At 41.1% G+C, this 19,959-nt stretch overlaps 1 protein-coding gene across 5 annotated transcripts in view; it reads left to right on the forward strand.

Moving 5' to 3' along the window:
• The first annotated feature begins 1,352 nt into the window (after positions 1-1,352).
• Positions 1,353-19,959, forward strand: part of PAM (peptidylglycine alpha-amidating monooxygenase) — a 117,955-nt gene continuing 99,348 nt past the window's right edge. For all 5 annotated transcript variants that reach the window (XM_084225754.1, XM_084225755.1, XM_084225756.1 and 2 more), the window contains exon 1: positions 1,353-1,464. The gene's annotated coding sequence lies outside the window, so the exon portion shown is untranslated. The remainder of the gene's footprint in view (positions 1,465-19,959) is intronic.

The following is a 19,959-nucleotide window of genomic DNA, read 5'->3' on the forward strand; positions in this document are numbered from 1 at the left end:
CACCATTTCTGTTCAAAGAGCTTAATATTTCTTGTCATCAAAGACTGAAAGCATCTTTAGGACACATTAATCAGTAATTCCTTGCTATGTCCTATAGACCCACAAAAGCAAATTTTCACCTTCTGAAGAAAAAGGACCAGGCATTAAGATCAACCCAGAACTCTACTGATGCACTTTAACTTAAAAAAATATTAATAAGCTTTCAAATAATTAATTTGTCTTGCATTTTCCATTTTAAATGAATGAGACAAATGCTCCATCTTAATAACACACCCAGCCTTTTTAGAAATACTGAGAGATCCGTCACAAACCCAAATACCCAGACTTGCTGTCATAACAAAGCTGGTAGATCTACCAGAAAAAAACCCTATTATTTTAATCTGAGGGTGGCAAAATTATGTTTTACCATATATATTTTTTAATATTTTTAAGGAGCATTAGGACAGTCTTGTTTGATAAACGAATACTTCACTACAATGCCCCTGGAAAACAATACAGATTTGGGCCCAAATCCTTCCATTTTACCTAGGCAGATAAACCTCTCGAAGGTCTCCTGCACAAACATGTTCAGCAAGGGATGTTGAACAGGGCTCCCATGCCGTGGGTATGTGCGGTTGAGATACAGCTCATTCTAACACATGCCCATGTCATGTTACGAATTTCACTGAAAACACAATCTCATTAAAGTACACTGAAGCTCTCGACAAGCTTACAACCACAATCGGCACCCTCGCTTTGGATCCTTCGATACCAGGATCTTGTGCCATGCCCAGCGCCCATCCCTCGGAGGATGCCATGCCGTGGCTGCCGCTGCCCTGAGCTGGTGTCACCACCCGCCCCTACATCCCCCAGAGCAGTCTGCAGAGCCTTCCCCTCAATTAGCCGACCACCGCTTGCGACTCCCCAACCACAGCCTTTCCTCTCCCGGCACGAAGAGCCTTCATCCCCCGGGACTGATCGCCCGCCAGCCGGTTCCTGCCCGCGGGCAGTCAAAAGGACACGGGGCTCTTCGTTCCCTCCCTGCGGGCTCGCAAGGCTCGGACCATCCCCCAAGCGGACACCGAGCCCGTTTCGTGCGGACTCCAGACCCCCCCCGTGGACCCCAGCCCCTTCACTGAGAACACCGAACCGTTCCCTGGGGACTATACGCCTTCCCCTGCGAGCCCCAGCCTCTCGCCTGTGACCGCAGACCCACCGGGCCCCGCTCCCGGCCCGGCCCGGTGCGGATCGGAGCAGAGCGGGCTCGGACAGCGCCTCCCAGCGGCGCAGCCCGGCCCGAGCGAGCCGACGTGAGCGCCGCCGCGTCCCCCGCGCCGGGGCGGGGTGGGGCGGGGCGCGAGGGGGGGCGGTCCCGGGGCGGGGCAGGAAGAGGGGGTCGCGGCGGCAGACCCCGGTGTCGGTGGCGCTGCTGGCAGAGCTTGGGCAGGTCGGCCGGGAGTCAGCGGTGCGGCGCGCCTTCCTCCCGTGAGTTCCACCCGCGCCGCGTTCGCCCGGGCACGGGGGCTGCGGGGAGGGGAGAAGCAGGGGGTACTTTTGAGTTGCGGGGATTCTCCTGAGCCCCGCGGCGGTGCCGGTGCCGCGCCTTGGCCGGACACCCGCCTGGCCGTGCCCGGTGCTGCTTCTCCCTGGGCACACATGCGGCGGCGGAGCCGCTCCCGTGCGCGCTGCCCGAGCCGCGGCGCCTCCCGTGGATGCCTCGGGGCGGGTTCCCGGACGTCCGGGGGCCCGCTTCGCACCGCCGGGAGCCGCGGCCGTGCGGGTGCCGGGAGCAGCTCTTCCCCTGCTGGCTGCAGACTGCGGCGGCTGCGGCGTTGGGAGGCGGGAGTAGCCCCATCCCGCCCTCCCTGTCCCCGGCTGAGCGCTGCCGCCGCCGCCGCCTGAGGGGGTTGATGTGGCGGAGCCTCCGCTCTTCCCGCTGGGACTTCGTGTCCTGTGCAAAGCCGACGGGAGGGTCGAGCTTCCCCCAGACGGCCAGGGCACGGCGCGCTCCCCGCCGCCAAAGTTTCCCGCCCGGCGCCACCAGCGCGAGCCCCTGCGGGCAGCGGACGGGGCCGTCCCGGGGCCGGTGCCTCCCGCCCGGCATCAGGTCCGGCTTGAAGGGCCGGGCGGCATGCCGGTGGTAGGAACATGGCTGAATGCGGAGAGGCAGAGCCCCTCCGGACTTTGGCATTGGCCCGCTGGCGCTGTCATTTCTTCACCTCTGGGTCTTCAACCATGGGATGCATTCAAGTACTGTTATTTTGTTAGTTTCGACTTCCAGCTGTTTAGAGTAGCGTGTGGCTCCCAATGGTCCTTGGGAGTGGCTTTTTTTTGTTTGTATTTTTGTTCTTTTTTTTTTTTTTTTTTTGGTTAAACCTTCACTCCTCATTCTGTTCCTTTAAAGCTCATGTGTTAATTTCAGGCATTACTATAAAAATTTATATGTTTTGTGTATCAATCTCTTACAAATCGATTCATATTTTTGAATGTGCCGTATAACTATCAACTTACCAGAGTGTGGTTGTGCTGTGAGAACTGCTATGGGTGGGTCCCAAAGCTCTTCAGCAATGGTAAAGCCATTTGCGTTTGACATATGGATGGCAAACACAGAGGTGCTGCCATTGACAGATTGGTAGGTTTTACTGTAGGCTGTTGTCACATTGCCTGCTGTATGCTTGCAGATGAGTGTTCTTATAGATTGGAGTAAAAAGGAAAATATCACTGGCATTAATTAGATTTTTTAAGCTACTAATTAAAGAAAAAATGTTTACCATGGAATTGGAAGTCTTCTTACAAGACAACAGGCATTTTTAATATCACAAATCTCTGTGATCTGCCACTTAATAAGAATTAGGTGTTTTGTTTCCTTTTTGATTTGGGGCACTCTTTTTCATTCTTTGCAGGGATTCTCATTTTAAAAACATTGGTAAGAATATATAGCTTTCAGAAAATAGCAGTTTAATACCAAAATTTTAACTGAACTTAATTTTTTAAAGTACTGATGTGTTGGATTCCTATTCATATTTCTGTCCTGTGCTGTAGATCTGAAATTATGAGTCTGTTGTGTACTGTAAATCTGAATTCAGGAGCTAATTTTCAGAAATAATTTTGCTGGAAGACTCAAGTTGACTAGTTTGCTGACTAGTGCATGCAGAAAAAATGGAAAGTGGGTTGAATTTAGAACTTAGGTACTCAGTTTGTTTCTTTGATGTGGTGATCTCACTGTTGGGACAGGTGAAAATGAGAGATCTAGGTGGTAAGGGCTAGCAAGTAGCCAAAAGAAGATGCTTCCTTTGACATATGGAGGCAGGGGTCTTCATAAGTGTATGGGCAGGCAAGCTTAAAATAATCTCAAAGATCCAATCCAAAATACAAACCCACCATTTTGATGCTTTATCTGCTGTCTTGTCAAGTGAGAGAGCCTCAGGGCTCCCAAGTGTCAAATAATACAAGGTAGGATTGCATCTGCTTGTTGTGGAGGTTATTTCCCTGCATGTGGCTGATACCATAAAATGGTCAAAGAGGATGTTTTTTCTTGATTCCTTAGAGGTGAATCCAGAGGAACTCTATTGTAAATGCATACTTATTGAAGACAATTTTTTTCACATTGCTTCTGTTTTACATGTAGTAATGGCTCAAAAGGTGCCAAAAGGTTGGGATTTGTTCTGAAGTTCTCATTTTATTGCTTGACAGAAGTATTCATGTTGCACACTCAAAAATGATGAAATGCACAATGCAATTAAGACTTAGTTTAAGGAATTTCATAACTTGCTAGGTTTCCACTTAATTGGATCTGACCATTGCTTGTGATATTCAAGATTAATAAATCTCCTGGGATGTTTATAGTAGTACTATGCAAAGTTACAACTACTGCAAACAGAGTTTTGAAATGTATCACAAATGAAGGCAAACAAGCTATAAAAAGTATTTTTAGGGTATACTTTTAAAGCAATTGCTAACAATTAGGATTAAATACTTAAAGGAGTAGGGTATACCATATCTACCATATTCTGTTCAGTACAAATAGGCTATACCATGTTAATTGTCTTGCATCTTGAGAACAAGATATAGTGCTGGCTGATCTGAGCAAATTGTTGCTAGACTGGTTTACCAGCCTGGTCTGGCATGACAGTCTGTATAGTCAAAATATTCTGAATAGTTTAAAAAATGTCTCTACTTAAGGCATCCAAGTTCAATCTAATGTTAAAGTGGCAGAAAGAAACACTGAACATTCTCTAACTAGTGAGAAACCTTTTCTTCATGCTTCAGAGCTTGAGCCAATCCAGTGAATGTAAGGTGTTTTTCAAGGTACGACTGTTTTCCTCCTTTTTTCTCTCTTCTTCCTCCCTTTTTTCTCTGTTTTTCCTGTCCCACTCCACTCTTTTCTCCTCCACCTTTTTTTTTTGTCCTCTTGTTCCTCTCTCCTTTTTACCCTTATTCTTTTTTCTTTTCCCCCCTCTTTTACTCTTTCTTTCCCCAATACCTGTTTCATTGCCTTCCCTCTCTTCTCGGCTTCCCCCCCTTTTCAGCTTTCCCCCTTTGTTTTGTTTTTCCTCACCACTTTTCACCTTTTCTCCCCCTTTTACACTTTTCCCCCTTCTTTTTCTCCTCCTTTTTGTTTTTTATCTTCTTTCTAAGGCAGTCAGGACATGAAAAATTGAAATGCATAGGGCAGTAGAAAGACAGTGAGAATTTACAACATAGTCCTTATTGAATAACCCCCTTAATTTTTCTGTGATAAGTGAAGGACTCTTTCATTTTCTCTGTCTTGCCTGTACTCAAATTCAGTGTCTTCTAATGGGTCATTTATAAATTGTTCAGGCATGTTGAATCAACTAAAAGCATTTTCCTGCAGAAAGATATGAAACTTATCTGAAAAACTTCATTCAATAGATCTCAAATTTTATGGGTTACTTTATAACTTCTGTGAAACAAATATTTCAAGGTGAATTTATATTAAAGGTATGTGGCAATGCAAGTGTGGAATGCTTTTGCTATGGCAACATTCTGGAAGCATAAAGTAAAATGAAGTAGGATTTTGAGATATAACTTGGGACCATGTGAGCAAAGAACAAGTACTCACAAAAATCGTGTAGTATATATGGGAAGCAAAATTTATGGTTAGTGTGGTTTTTTGAAGCACTGTTTTTCAGGTATACATCTAAAATGTTGGGGTTTATTATTACTAGTGTTGAGAAACATAATTTGGGTAGAGATTCTCTTTCGAATCTATGTGAGAATGTGAATGAAATTGAGTACTAGCCTCTGAAAGGATACATGTAGATTGTATGTGAAGAGATGCCAGAAGAAAGCAAGCTTTTCCAATTTGTTTGATAGGTGAAGGTCAGGCAGTGTGCTTCTAAGGCAGACACTTAGCAGTCATTAGTTGGAAAAGCTCTGTTGCAGCAGTACTCGCCCTGTGAGCACTCTCTATGCATTGTAGAGGAAGGGGATTTCTTGCTTTCCCACCACCCATCAATGTTTTATTGACAATGAAAATACTCAGCAGAACCCACTATTTTATGCAAAGAACAAAGTGTGTTTTGCAATAAAAAGCAATAAATAATAACTTTGGCTGTTCATGCTGCAGTGATGAAGTTCCTGCATATTAGGCAACAGATGTAACTTGGCAAGTGCTCTGGTTTAAGATACCAAGGTTCTGCAATAGCCAAACAGTGTGTCATCATATGAGATGAGAGTTTAAATTGCAGCAGCTCACAATGGATCACTGGATAGGTGGAAACATGTCTTCTACTTTTGAACAAATTAATTTTCATAAACTTGTATTTGAAACCTCATAGATTTTTGTCATACTCTTTCATACTCTTGCTTTTGCAGTCCTACATTTATGAGGACCAGGACAGATGGCTATCTTGTTAGTATGATTACTTGCAGTGACAAGGCAGAAAGGGATGCTGTTTACCAAATCCTTGCTGTGTGTTTTGGTTTATTTTTGCCTGGTAATGATGTTGCATGATCTTTGCTGCATTTATCTTCCTTTGGACAAAGAGTGCTGAAGGTGATGTTGAACCATATCCTATTTGCTGATCCATGAATGTTGTATGGTCTCATGCTCCATCACTGCCTCCCAGTTCCACTCCATAGTTATCAATATTCTTTTTTGGATCTTATGGTTCCACTTGGTTGTCTCAGTACTGTTCTAGTATTTTAGTCTGTGCTGCTGCATATTTGTGGTCCTAGTGTACTAATACAATTACTTTACTGTAGAAATCCCCACAAATAATGTTATCTGAAAAGTTTGTCTTTGTAAAATTGTCTATCTCTGTTTTGGAGTACCTAGTGTGTAGGGTTAATCAAGCCTTAAATAAGCAAAAAAAAAAGTTTTCTTCTGATGATCATATGTTGCAAGTGACTTGCTTTCAGTCTTCTCTGTTGTATGTGCCTCAGGTTTTCATACTTCAACAAAGAAGGTATTATTAGTCTTTCATACTTGGGAACAAAAAGGGATTATGACGAAATGTTTATATTGATCTCTGCCTTTGCTTTCTGTTGCAGACCTCTAAGTAATGTTCTTTGACCCATATGATAAAACAATTACTCATCTTAAAAATTAGGGCCTACATCATACCCTTTCTGGCTTGTTTCAAAAATGTCAATCTAATTTTCAATCTAAATTATTCACAATCTTGATATATAGTCATTGTTCTTGTTTAGTATCATTCAGTAGCTTAATTCATACCTTGTTCTCTGTATATACTTCTGTATAGAGAACAGTCATGTTTACTTTTAGACTTCAAGACTTCATGTTCTTGGGCTGAAAAGTCCAGATTGTCTTTGTTTCATTGCATACTGGGAAAACGAAGATCTTATAGGGTTCAGCTTGGAAAAGAGAAGACTGAATGTAACCTCACAGCAGACTGCAGCTTCCTCAAAGGAGGAGGTGAAGCAGATGATAGAGATCTGCTCTCTCTGGGGAACAGTGATAGGACACAAGGAAGAGGAATGAAGCTGAATCAGAGGAAGTTCAGATATACAAATATAAGGCTATATTTATGAAACAGTTAATGAAATTACCTCTTGAAACCTGTTTCAATTGTCTTTGTTTAACCATTCATTTTGAATTTTTTTTTTACATCTTCTAATCTACTTTTGTCACATTTAATAATCCGCCATGTTGTAGTATGGATGAAAAAATAGTTCCTCTTCCCACCCCTGACCAGCTCCACTGCATCTTCTTTTGTCTTGGGGAATGATCTTTTGTTTCATTGAAGAAAGATGTTATAATTTGCTAAGATAATGTATGTATATATTTTTCTGCCACTCTGTTTCTAATTTCTTTGTTTCAAAGTATTTTTTACGTCAGAATCTATTCAATTTCCTTTTCTCTTTGATTCAGTTTAAATAAAGCACCTTTATTGAAACTTAGGTGAATTAATGTACTTTTAAGTAGCAGTAGGTCCATGGCACATTTCTAAACTATGAGATTCTTTGGTCAGCCTTGACATCTTACTTCTTTCTGTGGTCTACAGACTGTAACACTGACAAGTTACTGAATATTGGTGGTGAAGACTTCTAGTTCAAAGTTGAGGTGTTTTTTTGCTGTGAAGACAATAAGAGGAGTGCAAACAGAGACTAGAAGAGAATGTAAAGAGAAGTAGGTGAACTGGGGAGGAGGGGAAGAGTTGCAGTGAAGTTCAGTCTGTGGGAGCAAATGTGGCTCAGTCTGTGCAAAGAAACGTGGTGTCTGTAGATACCATTGGGACCATGAAGTGGTAGGAGAGGGAGAAACTCTGTGAACTCTGGGGCTGGGCTGACAAGGATCTGAATCAAGGGAAGAAAACTGGAATAGAAGATCAGCTTATATGAGCTAGTGACAGAAAAAAAGCTGAAGTGAAAGACTCTAAGGTTGAAAATCAGGCTGATGTGAAGTGAGGTGGAAGAAAAAAGCAAAGACTGGAATGGATCATACAACTAACCTGTGTCACAGTAAATTTATTACTTCTCGTGTCTTTAACAGATATTTAAAGGATTACATTAGTAATTACTGAGAAGAGTCAAATGCTTTATTCTGTGAGATTCATTACCGTGCATTTGTTAATCAGCATAACTGGTATGCAGTTATGCTTACCTTCTTCATCCTCATCTTTTCAGGAAGCCATAGCTTTTTCTTTTAGAAGCACATACCCATCTGTCATTTGTGGTTCCTCCCTCTACCCCTTCCCAGTTGAGTTAACACTTTGTGAAACTGCACCTTTACATCTTTACAGGTACTGAAGGTGGTTGAAGTTGAGTGTTTTACCAAGAATAACAACAATGCTTATTGCTTTGTGACTGTTCCAGGGTGTCAGAGATTATTTTGCTTTACAAGTCAGCTTGTTTTAATAGAGTTCTCCCTGAACCTCACTCATGTGCCCTTAAGCAGGAGTGAAGGAAAGGAATTTGAATATAGATCGGCCTTGCCTGCTTGGAGCAGTCCACTTAAAGGGAGATGGGAAAGCTAGTGTTTGTTTTAATTCTTAGCTCTGTTGCAGACTTCTATGCTATATTCTTTAGTTTTCCATTAATTATTTATATTCAGATTGGTTAAATTCAGTTGGTTTTAATTCCTTTTGTGAGCATGTTGTACCCTGACCTCACGTTAAGGAGATGGATTTTATGGCAATAAGCATCCCAATCTCATTATAGAAGAGATTAAGGATTTATGCTGGATTTGAAAGCATCCTTTTTATCCTGACTTGAAATACTTACTGCTTTCTGCTTGTTTACTGTTGTTTGTATTGAGACAATGTCAATGTATTTTAATCACCATTTTATGCATGTTAATTTACTGTAGTCCTTTCAGAAGTTAGTTTGCTCTGATATCTAGTTTGGAGAACCTAGCTGTTCTTATAAAAGCTGTTAGTATATAACATAGTTTTTATTACACATGACAGTTACTAGAATATTAATTAAACAGTGATTTCCAGTTTTGTTCTCTTCAACCCAAAAAAGGGGTTTTTGTCTTTTCTTTGACTGTCTCACCCAGCTTTCTGTGTTTGAGATTAATACAGGATTACAGAGTGGTTGAAGTGGCAGGCAGCTTTTGGAGATGATGTAGTGTAACTCCACCCTCAGTTAAATAGGACCAGCTATATCAGGTTTCATATGACTGTGTTCACTCAGGTTTTGAGTAGTTCTATGGATGGAGACTCCTCTTAGCAGCCTTTTCCCATGTTTGACCACTCTTATAATGAACAAGTGTATTTGGTTTTACATGTAGAATTTCTTCTGATTCAATTTATCCCTGTTGACTCTTTTCTAGTCAGTGTACACTGCTGTGGAAAGTCTACACATGCTTTCATACCATGTTGATCAGTCTTTGTTTACATGTATTGATTAGGTTTTACCCCATCTTAAGCAGGCCTCCTCCTCAGGCTGTAAACAGTCCCACCTCTCCTCATATGACAGATGCTGTAGTCCCTCCATCATCTTTGCATCCTGTGTTTGGTCTTATACTGTATGTCCATGTCTCTAGGTTGGACTCCACCTGTGTGCTGTGTCCACCTGCTGCTACATGGTAAAGGTCCACCTCTGGAAATGGCTTGAGGCTGTTTTTACTGACGTCTTTGCACACCTGTAAATGAGCTTCTTTAGGATGTGATCTCAAAATCTAAAGTAGGCTTAAATTGTTAGTTAATAAGCTGAAGTAAAATGTAGTAATTTATGTGAAATTACCTTATAATTCCCATAAGGAATTTCCTATATAATTTTCTCAGGAAGAACAATTATCTTTCCTAGCTTTCTTAAGACCCAAGTTTCACATCTTGGTAGTGTGTCATGTTCCACTGTGGGGAACTGTGTGGAGTTCTTTGAAAACAGATGGTCTAGGATGGAAATAAGTCAAATGAGACTGTATTGTATCTGAGAACCCTTTATCGGTAACAAAAAAAGAGGGAATTGTTCTACTAAAGAGGACTAGAGAAGACAGAAGAAGGAGGAAGGAAGATGAAAAATAATGGGGGGATAGAGGGAAGACAGACAGAAGAAGCGGGCGTTACCCCCCGCAGTCAGGGAGTGCCGTCGGTGCCCAGGTGCCGCAGAGTGCGCGCTCGCTGCCTGCCGGGGAGCCCGCGCAGCGCTCGGAGAGGCGCGGCTCCAGCGGCGCAGCTCCCGCGGCCGCGGGCAGCCGGACACCGGGGGACGGAGGGACGGAGGTCCGGAATGCTGGACAGCATTGCGCCGGGATCGTGGTGGCGGGCTGGGCCGGCGAAGCAGGGTTAGAGGCAGGCAGGAACGCAGGAATGAAGGCGGCAGGGCGCCGGTCGGGAACACGGGGAGGCGGGACAAGCGGGGCTGGGACGGGCGAGGGGCAGGGCAGGACACGGGCTGCACACGAGGCTCGGAGGGCAGCCAGTGTCCGGCCTAATGCCCAGCGAGAGGGAGGGCGAGTACTTGCGGGAGAGTAAGGGCCAGCAAGGGCGAAAGAGACAAAAGTCAGGCTGGAGCCAGGGCAAAAAGGACAAAAAACAGGCTAGGGCCAGGGCAAGAAGCAGACCTCAAGCCTGGGCAAAAAGACAAGACCAAATGCCCCAACATAGAAAGCCCTGGGTCAAAAAGCCTGACTCAAAAAAGCCCCAGAGCTTGTGACTTAGTTATTTTATGCCCCCTGTCTCCTCCCATGATCTACCTGCTGACAGGAGATGACTGGCACAGTGTTCCAATGTTCCACTGCAGTTCATTGGTGGAGACCTTTCCTATTTATTGGAGAACACCACTGGAGGGTGCAGTGTCTCCGGTGGCCTGGTGCCTGCTTGTCTCTTGAGAGACATGAAATGGTTGCTGGGCAAAGTATCCCCAGAGACAAGGCTTTCTCCCATCTTCTCCTAGTTGACTCCTGCACCCCTCCCCCACATGCTTCTGACAACCAGTGTTGAGAGAGAATTGAAATTAAATCGGCTCTTCACATAGCGGCAGTGAGTTATGATGGTCTTTCTTACATGGAATGGACTTATTCTATTAACTCTAGCATACCAAAGATGTTTCAGCATTTTAGTTTGTATGAAAGGAAGTTGAAAACTCTCATTGATGAAAATTATTTGCTCTGTAAGAGATCAGTACTACATAGCAAGGGCAATGTAAAGCAATCTCTTCAAGGATCATCGGAGCATGGAGATCTTCCCCCACACATCCTTTCCCAGGCTCCCTTTGCAGTCATCCTTGGATGTTGATCAGCTCTTTTGGCCTTTTAGCTCCCACTAGAGTGTTCTTTGTGCCCAAAACTATGCTGGGCAGGTGTGACTGAGCATCACTGTCACTCCCAGGTTCCCAACAGATGTTGCTGCATGTTTAATGTAACTGTGAGAATTCCCAGGGAGAATGCCCACATTCTCTGTTGAAGGAATGGGAAGCATAATTTTTTTGCAAAATACATGTTGTAGAATGTATTAAGGAGTATTGGCAAAGTATTCTGAAATTAAGGATGTAGTTTCTGGCACCTGGGCCAGTATCTTGGCAGGGATCACTGTAAACAAGATTGTCCTTCCAGTACCAAGGTGCACCCTCCTCCTCTGTCTCAGACAGGAACTTCGTGTCTGTTTCTGTGTGGTGATAACCTGACAATAGTTTTTAAGTGTTGTAATCTTGGACTCACACCCTCCTATTCAGAATTATTATAATGCTCTTGTCAGCACTGTTGGCCAAACACACCAAAGGGCAGGTAGGTGGAAGAATTCACAACTGCTTTTTGGTAAGTCTTTTAGTACTCTGTATTAAACTGGCTCCACAAGATTGATAGGGATATGTGATAAACTCATGTTACCTGGTGTTCACCATCCTACAACTGGACCATTTTTCCTGGAAATGACAACCCTTATTTGATTTAATGCAAGAGGGAATACCTAACCATTGATTTAAAAAGTGAAGGCCTTTCATAATGACCTTCTAGTTGGCAGGGTAGGCAATACAGTCAGGTGCTTATAGATGTATCTGCCAGCACCAGTATTTATCACAAGCCCTGACCTTTTGGAAGTGGCCCTGTGTAATATCTGTCAGCTGTGACCTGGGACCACCGAGTGCTCTATCTTTCCCTAAGGCTGTTGTGGCAGTTTTTCTTGCTTCTGTTATTTGCAAGTATTCCTAAAGACATTTAGAATGGTCTCTCTGGAGCAAGGATTGCCCCTTATTTTGTCTCCATTTGTAGATGGCAAATATCCCTAAATGGCTTGATTTCTTAGGAGAGTCCACTCGACTAACACATTGTCACTAGTGGTTATTGCAGAAATACATAGCTCACCATGATCTGCAGTATAGCCATCTACATGTCTCTCATGGCTAAGTAAGCAACGCTTTTATACACCAAACCCCAGCGAGGTTTACCATGTATCATCTGCTTCTCATTTCCTAGTGTGAAACCTGAACAAAGACTTCTGAAGCAGATTGCTCTTGCAGAACCATAGATACAGCCATTAATTCAATGTATTGCTTGCTCCCTTGCTCCTCCCTTTCTTTGATAGGTTAGGAAGGTTTGCTCAGCTGTTTCAAAGGTTGTTGCTTTCCACTGCAGTTTTTATTTTACATTTCTTGATGTCCAGTCAGTGAAACATTATTCTCTTGGGTTAATTGCTTGTACAGTGGGAACTGCTATGCCCAAAGTAGAGGCACACTGTTGTTACCCTGGACAATTTGTCCTGTTTTTTCCCCTAAGGCACTTACTTTGTTGCAGCTAGGAGATGTAAGCTTAGAAATGCACCGTTTCCACTTGACCTTTTTTTTTCTTATTATATTATACAATGATATTCATATCTGGGCCAAATATGATATAAATTGCCTCTGAAGCCATAATTTTCTGTGAATTTTCCGTGTTTCTACTTTGCACTTCTGCTATATAAAGTATGATTTGTTCAGCTGATTTGAGCAATAGTCTGTGAAGTGCCTGCCAATTTATTCTTCCAAATTTTACTCCTGACTCAGTTTTCTGAATTTTCTTGGGGTTCATTTCCCAGGCTAGCCTGTACATTTTAATGCACTCAGTTTTCAAGAAGTTTCCAAATCAGCAGAATCTGTAACAACTTTTCTCACAGTGATAGCAGGAACCCCCAAAGAATATTTGCCTCCCTGTTATCTTGAAAGCTTTTCCTGCCATCAAGTCACACTGGGTAATATATTCCTGTACTTAAGCTTCCTGCACTTTTGCTGGAAAAGACAAGTAGGAACCCAGCTGTAATACCAAAGAAGTAAAACAAGTTTCTATGTTCTCCCCTTCCCTGTCTCTCCAAGTGATTAATTGTAATTAGTTTATTTATTAGGTGTAGGGATTGGACCCTGTGAAGTACAATCACCTCAGGCATATAACCATCATAACCATCACCACTGGCAGATATGAATGCTCCAGTGTACTGCCGACACAATATAAGGTTTGTTAACTTTCTGTGAGATCTCAGCCACCCATTTCACCTTCAAGACCCAGATCCAGTGGGGAAGATGCAGATCCAGTTAATTGATATAAGGTTTGTATGTGAGCTACCAGATTGGGATAGGGAATGGTTTTGGTATACCAGAAGTGCTCTTTTCCTGATTAGGAAAGCAGTAGGTGTACTTAGTGTATCCACTGCCCTGATTTGGTTTTGTAGTCTATTTTTATCTTTTCCTTGTTTATATATTTTTTCATAAGTCCTCATAAACCATCCTTTCATGGTTTTCTGTCAATTTTGTATTTTGGGATTCTGGACTGGAGTAAAATTTACACCATTTCCTTTTGTGTAACTGTTTTCTGTTGCAGAGGATACATCTACAAGAGTGTTCACAATATATCTTCCTCTGACAAGAAAGTAGGGATGTATCTTTCATGATAGCCCGATGCATGCTGCACAGGGCGGCATGGAACACATTGGCAGATACTTTTGCAGGAGTGACAAAGAAGTTTGGTACCTACTTTTTTCCTCTGGGGTGCAGTGCTTCTTTTAACTGCTTTTATATGGTGTGATCTGTCTCATCTTTAAAAGAAATTGAGTTGAATAAAGTAAATAGCTATCAAATCTTCTGCTTTGCCTTGTGGCAAAGGAAGAACCTTCCTACCTGCTTTTGACATTCATCACTGTTTTTATCTGGTTTTCAAAAGACATTTCTGATTTGGAGGTTGATCTTCTAACAGTATTCTGTGTCTGATACTTGACCTTTTATTCCTAAGGATGTGTGAGGATGATGCAGATAGATAATTGAATCCTACATTATCTGTATTACTAGATCTATTTGTGTACTTTAGTTTCTATCATGATACATATCAGTGGAAATTATGGGCATGTGTAGTGAATTGGTGATCAATTCAGTACTTCCACTAGCCTTACCTGGCTTTTGAATCTAATCAGACTGGAAAAAAAAATTACATACTTAGTATCTTTATTTTATTTTTTGATAGGCATCAAAGCTAACAATGTGTTAGAGAATTGGTAATGTTTTTTTGGCCATCTACAAAAGTCTTACCAACTTGTTGGGTATACTCCTACTGTTGGGATAGCCATGTGGGTCTTGTGTGTGCACTCTAGTAATTATTTGTTTTGATACTGTTGTATTTCTTTACCATCTTTTTGCCTGCTGAAAAATGTATTTCATAGTTGGCAAATGTAGCAAGAAATTGTCTGTTCAGTTGCTTACTTGTGACTATTTCTTGCAGTAGCTGCTGGATCATAAATTAATTGCAAGCATGAAGCAGTTTGTTTTGGAAAACTTGATTTGATCTGGCATAATTTCTCTCAAGTGTCTGTGCTTAGACTCATATCATTGCTAGATTATGGAAGAGGATTTTTGATCTATGGAAATGTTTGCTTCTTGGGTCTTCCCCAAGTGGCTTTTACTAAGGTTTGTCCCTATCCTGTTCTTGCTGCTCTAGGAGTAAATAATTAGCTTCCAGCACCAGTTCTTTCACTTTTCGCGCAATGAAATAGTAGAAAACTTGCTAGTATTCTCAGTGGATTTATTATGTGAATGTTTTATTCTGTTTTGCAACCTTACCCTTCAAGAAGATGATTAAAACATTTACTTTTTTTTTTTGGTTACTTCTTAATATAAATACTTCCCTCTCAATATAAGTAAATTGCAACTAATCTTAATAACCAATCTTTGGTTTTGACCTCGTACTTGAAAGGACCATTTCTTTGCACTGCTGTCAATATAGAACTTGTGAGCTGTACAGCACTTCAGAATGAGCCTATAATTGTAGAGTTAGAGTGCACTGTAGTTGGAGACCTGGTGGCATGTAATGAACAAGTATGTCATTGAGATTGTGTGAACTTTCTGTAAGTTGACATAGGATTTAAATGAGTATGAGCACTTTAAATGATCTCTCGTGAGAACTGTGTCACTCATTCTGTTTAAAACGTATTTTACTACAGTAGTCAAACCTTCATATGCTACTCAAAGATTTAGGTTTTTCTCTGCTGCTTTTTTCATATTTCAGAATTGTTGCCTCACTAGCTAGTTTTGCTGTTGTCTTTGTCACATGTTTTCCTGTCTCACTCATACTTAATTTGTTTTTCAAATGGTCTTGCTGTAGATCCAGAACTCTGGCTAGGTAGAAAATGGATCTAACATGCATGGAATAGTATCTCTCTCCATTTAGGGAAGTAAATTTTCATTGAGGTACTTCCTTTATTGCCATCTCTGATACTTAAATTGCATAACATGAAACTTGGAAAAAATACATTACCAGTTTGAGTAGCACTGGTCTCAGAGCTCTTAGATGAAGTAAAATGAAACCTGAGTGGAGTGTAGTGTAGCAATAGTAACAAAGTGCTCTCAAGCCAATATTGTTGCTTAGATGACTTTGAAAATCTGTACTGAGGGGTTTTCCAGTTGCCACATCACACCCTCAGAGAAAGGAGTGATTGCATTAGGATGGTACCTCAATGTGACTTCCAGTGTTCTGTAGCATCGACTGTTAGAGCCTAACAGTGAATCAAGAGCAGCTGACCTTGGCCAAGCATGTTCCCTTGATTTGACTGGTTTTGGAAGACATAGCACCTGGGGTCTTGACTTGCAAACAGAAAGGATTAATGATTTAATCAATGTCAAACCCAGTATTTGTTTGCATAAGTACAGTTTCCTGTCGTCTTTGGGTAATTTGGGTGTTTTGCTGCTACAAATAATGTTCTCAATATTAGTTACCCCATTCTCTATAATTTCTTCTCCTGAGATTCTCTTCTGTCTATCCATTTAGAGGATATTTGTACACAATACATTTAAAAAATAGGCTGTAAATTATAATCTTGTTAGATGTGAGTGCTTTTTGAAGAATTTGTGTTCACTGAAATATGATAAGAAAGTCTTTCAGGGTGTATGTTGGCAGTTTCAAGTATAAGATACCATCTGTAGCTTGCTAAGGTTTGTTGGTAATCTTGACAAATAATGAGCCAGAAAAAGGAGTAGCCTTGGATTAAAGCCACCTTTGTCACTGTTATTTACTCCACCAGTAAGGTGGAGTCAAGGCCCCCATCCTCTCTGTTGGTTTTTACTTGGGCTTTTATTCTATTATTATTGTACTATTTCTCTGTTAAATCAGTATCAATTTTTTTTATTTCTTAACCAATTTTTTAAAACCAAAAAGACTTTCAGTGCAGAATTTTTTTCAAAGTTGTTCTCAATTTCTCTCTCCCTTGCTCTAGACAGGTAGTCTCCAACTTGAAATTTGTGCATTTCTTCTCTAGAATAGCAAAGAAGCTGGGAAAGGGAAGACACTAAAGGAAAGAAAGCTTAATTCTTTATTGCTTTTATTTCAGATAACTGGATCTATCACCTGACCTTGTCTTGTTAAAACCTTCTATGTCCGTGAGGAGGAGTGGTATTTTGACAATACTCCTCACAAGTATCAGAATGTTAGCACTGTTACTTTTGGTGCTTATGGTCTTCTTGATTACTTTTATTTTTTTCTCTCAGTCATATTTATAATAGTTGCTTATTAAAAAATAATATTACTGAAGGGTAATTTTATGTGTTTTCCACATTTTGAGAGCGTTTTGGTTTTCCTCCTTTTTATGTTTTTATTTCTATGTTTCATTTTTTGGTGATTTTAAAAGTAGCTCTCAGCTTCCTTAGTTATGTCTTCAAAATATGTGTTAAAAATATTTTTCTACCTGTTTTTGGCTTTTCTGAATTGGTCAGGTTTTCTGTAGATTGTGTTTTTTTTGTATTTCTATTTTTTAACAGTTCATTAGTTTTGTTGCTTCCTCTAAATTTTATTTACTTCTGTCATATGGTATTTTTTTCTTGAGAAATGAATTGGGGAAATCAATATGGAGTTATTGTTACATTGAGTTCAGAAGGCCCCTGTTGAAAACTGCACCTGAACTTTTGTATTTGTATTACTAGATTTTTCCAGGAGCAAATGTTTCCAAAGAGTGGGATGTATTTTCTAATAGTATGTGAGAGTCATTCTGTTGGTCAATGTACCTGTACATTCGCAACAGGGCTCGGTCTTCTTGTAGTTATTGTGGTTATCATCAAGCATTAAATCTTTTCTTTGCTTGACGTTCAAATCACCTAGATCAACATTTGTGTCTTATTTTGTCTATTCATCCCGTCAAGACAACTTGACCTACATACAACCTGCAGGCGTTTGCTTAGGAAGAGTTTCCGAGTTATTGTATGTGTGCACACACTATTTGAATATAAAATCTCTTTTTAATGTATAATAGCGTATATTCACTTACTAGTAGGGGACTGGTGCTTAGACCAGGCACTTTTTGAGCTAAGACCTTTTTCAAGTGCTGTATCTGGTGATTACTTCTATTTGAAGTTGTGGATTTTTTGGGGTTCTTTTTGTGCTTGTTTTTTAATGAATGGATAGTAGTTGTCAAGGGTTGTAATTATCACTTGCAGACTCTGTTCTGCACTTCAGTTTGAAATTTCAGTTGATGCTAGATTGGCATAGTCACATATAAAAATTACATGCCTTGTTTCATGGCTGTGTTACTACTTTGGTGAAATCAGAGTCTGAGCAGTTGTGTCAATCACTTACTGAGTATGGCCTGTTTATTTTAAAATCTTCTTGGGATATGGTATGGGTTGGCCTTGGCTGGCCTCAGCTGCTCTTTCACTCTTCCTCCTCAACAGGATGAGCTTAGAAAGTACAAGTGGAACAGCCCAAGGTAAAAAGACTGGGAGATCACTCATCAGTTACCATCATGAGCAAAGAGATTGACTTGAGGGAAATTAATTTGATTTATTGCCAATTGAAAATACAGAACGGACTCCCAGTGGGCTGCAGCTTCTTTCAGGGCATCTCCAGCAGTGGGGTCTTTCATGGGTTGCAAGGTTGGTATCTGCTTCAGTGTGAGGCTTTTCAGGGGCTGCAGGCCCTGCGGCTTGGAGCACCTCCGCCTCTCTTCACTGTCCCTGGTGTCTGCAGGGTTGTCCCTCACTTGTGGTTTTCACACTCTGCTGTGCAACATTTTTGTAAGTGTACTTCCCCAGAGGTACCACCCTCCTGGCTGAAGGGCTCGGTCCCCTGCTCTGGTCATGTGGTACCACATGATTTTGGCACATTCTCTCACAGAAGCCCCTCGTCAGGCTAGTACTGCTAGTATTTGGGCATGTAAACCAAGTAAAACTATCAATGAGAAATCAAAACTTGATGTTTAAGATAATATGAATAATTCTGGGGACTCTTCTTATGTATGTATAGTCCTACAGGACAAATTACATAGAACTAGTTAACGTTTTCTCATTGTGTTTGCAGATACATCTCTTCCAGTTCAAAATACCTAGTGACAGATAAAATAACTATTAGTTGTCTTTGCAGAATCACAGAACAGTCAAGGTTGTTAGGGACCTCTGGAGCTCACTGTGGACACCCACCTTCTACATGCCTTGCTCAAGCAGGACCACCTAAAGCAGGTTGTCCAGGACCATGTCCAGATGGATTTTGAAAATCTCCAAAGTTACACTCTCCACAACCTCACTGGGCTCCTACTCACCCTCACAGATGATTCCCTCAGTCCTTGTGCACCTTTCCCAATTGCCATGATTGATCAAAGATTATGAAGAGTAGCAGTCATGGGTGCATCCCATCAGGACCCATGGCTTACATATGTTCAGCTGGTTTAAGATCAAGGGTATGTCTTCCTTGCTGTAGACTTCCCCTGGGATTTGATAATGTCATGATGTTTAGTATGACATTTCCTCTAACTTTCTAGCATATAAGGAGACCAAGAGATTGGTTCAAATAAGGTTCCTTATGTGCCTTTACATGCATATAAAGTATTTTATGCAGTAATTCCATAGAGTTGGTTTATTTCAGTGGTGGTGGTTGCTGCTGTTGGCAGTTTCACGTCCTGCTCTGGGTTAGCTTTTGTCTAATATGTGAGAGAGCAGCTGCAGTCATCTATCTGCCTTGAAGCACTGTTTCCTGTGTCAGTTTAGTGTTTATATATAAGCAAAGAATATGTTTTTAATGAAATTGTGGTATTTCAGCCAAGGATTATAACTGTATGTAGGTTGTATTGCTGTATTTAAAAGACAGCTAATATACTAGAGGGATCTTTGATAGATTTACATGCAGATAAGCACAAAGGTGATTTGTTTGAATCAGTTAAAGTTCTGCTTCTCTTAGCATCTAGCTCTTTCTTTCCAATATACTATAAAGAAAATATCTTCTCTTTCTGTTTACTTTTTTTTTCTGCTCACTGACAAAGCAAGCTCCATTTAAATAATAAATCCCTATCAAAAGCATTTTTCTATATGTTTTTTTACTCCATCAAGGATATATTTATTTTCATTCTTTAGACCTACATAGGTTTATTATGCATAGGGCAAAGAAATCATTAACAAAGACATGATGCAGTGGCATTGGTTCTGTTTTTTATGTCTATGCTTTCTTGTTTATATGTGAAACGTTATATGAGAAAATACTGCAGCTTTATGTTTTGCTCTTGGTTGTAGAGATCATTACCAGAACTTTGATTTCACAATCCATGGTACAAATCCTTTGTTTTAACTGACTAAATCAAGCATGTCAGTTGTCTTGGAATAAATTTGGCCATTATGAGTCAT

This window comes from Fringilla coelebs (assembly GCF_963513975.1).
Source record: "Fringilla coelebs genome assembly, chromosome: Z".
Classification (NCBI taxonomy): Eukaryota; Metazoa; Chordata; class Aves; order Passeriformes; family Fringillidae; genus Fringilla; species Fringilla coelebs.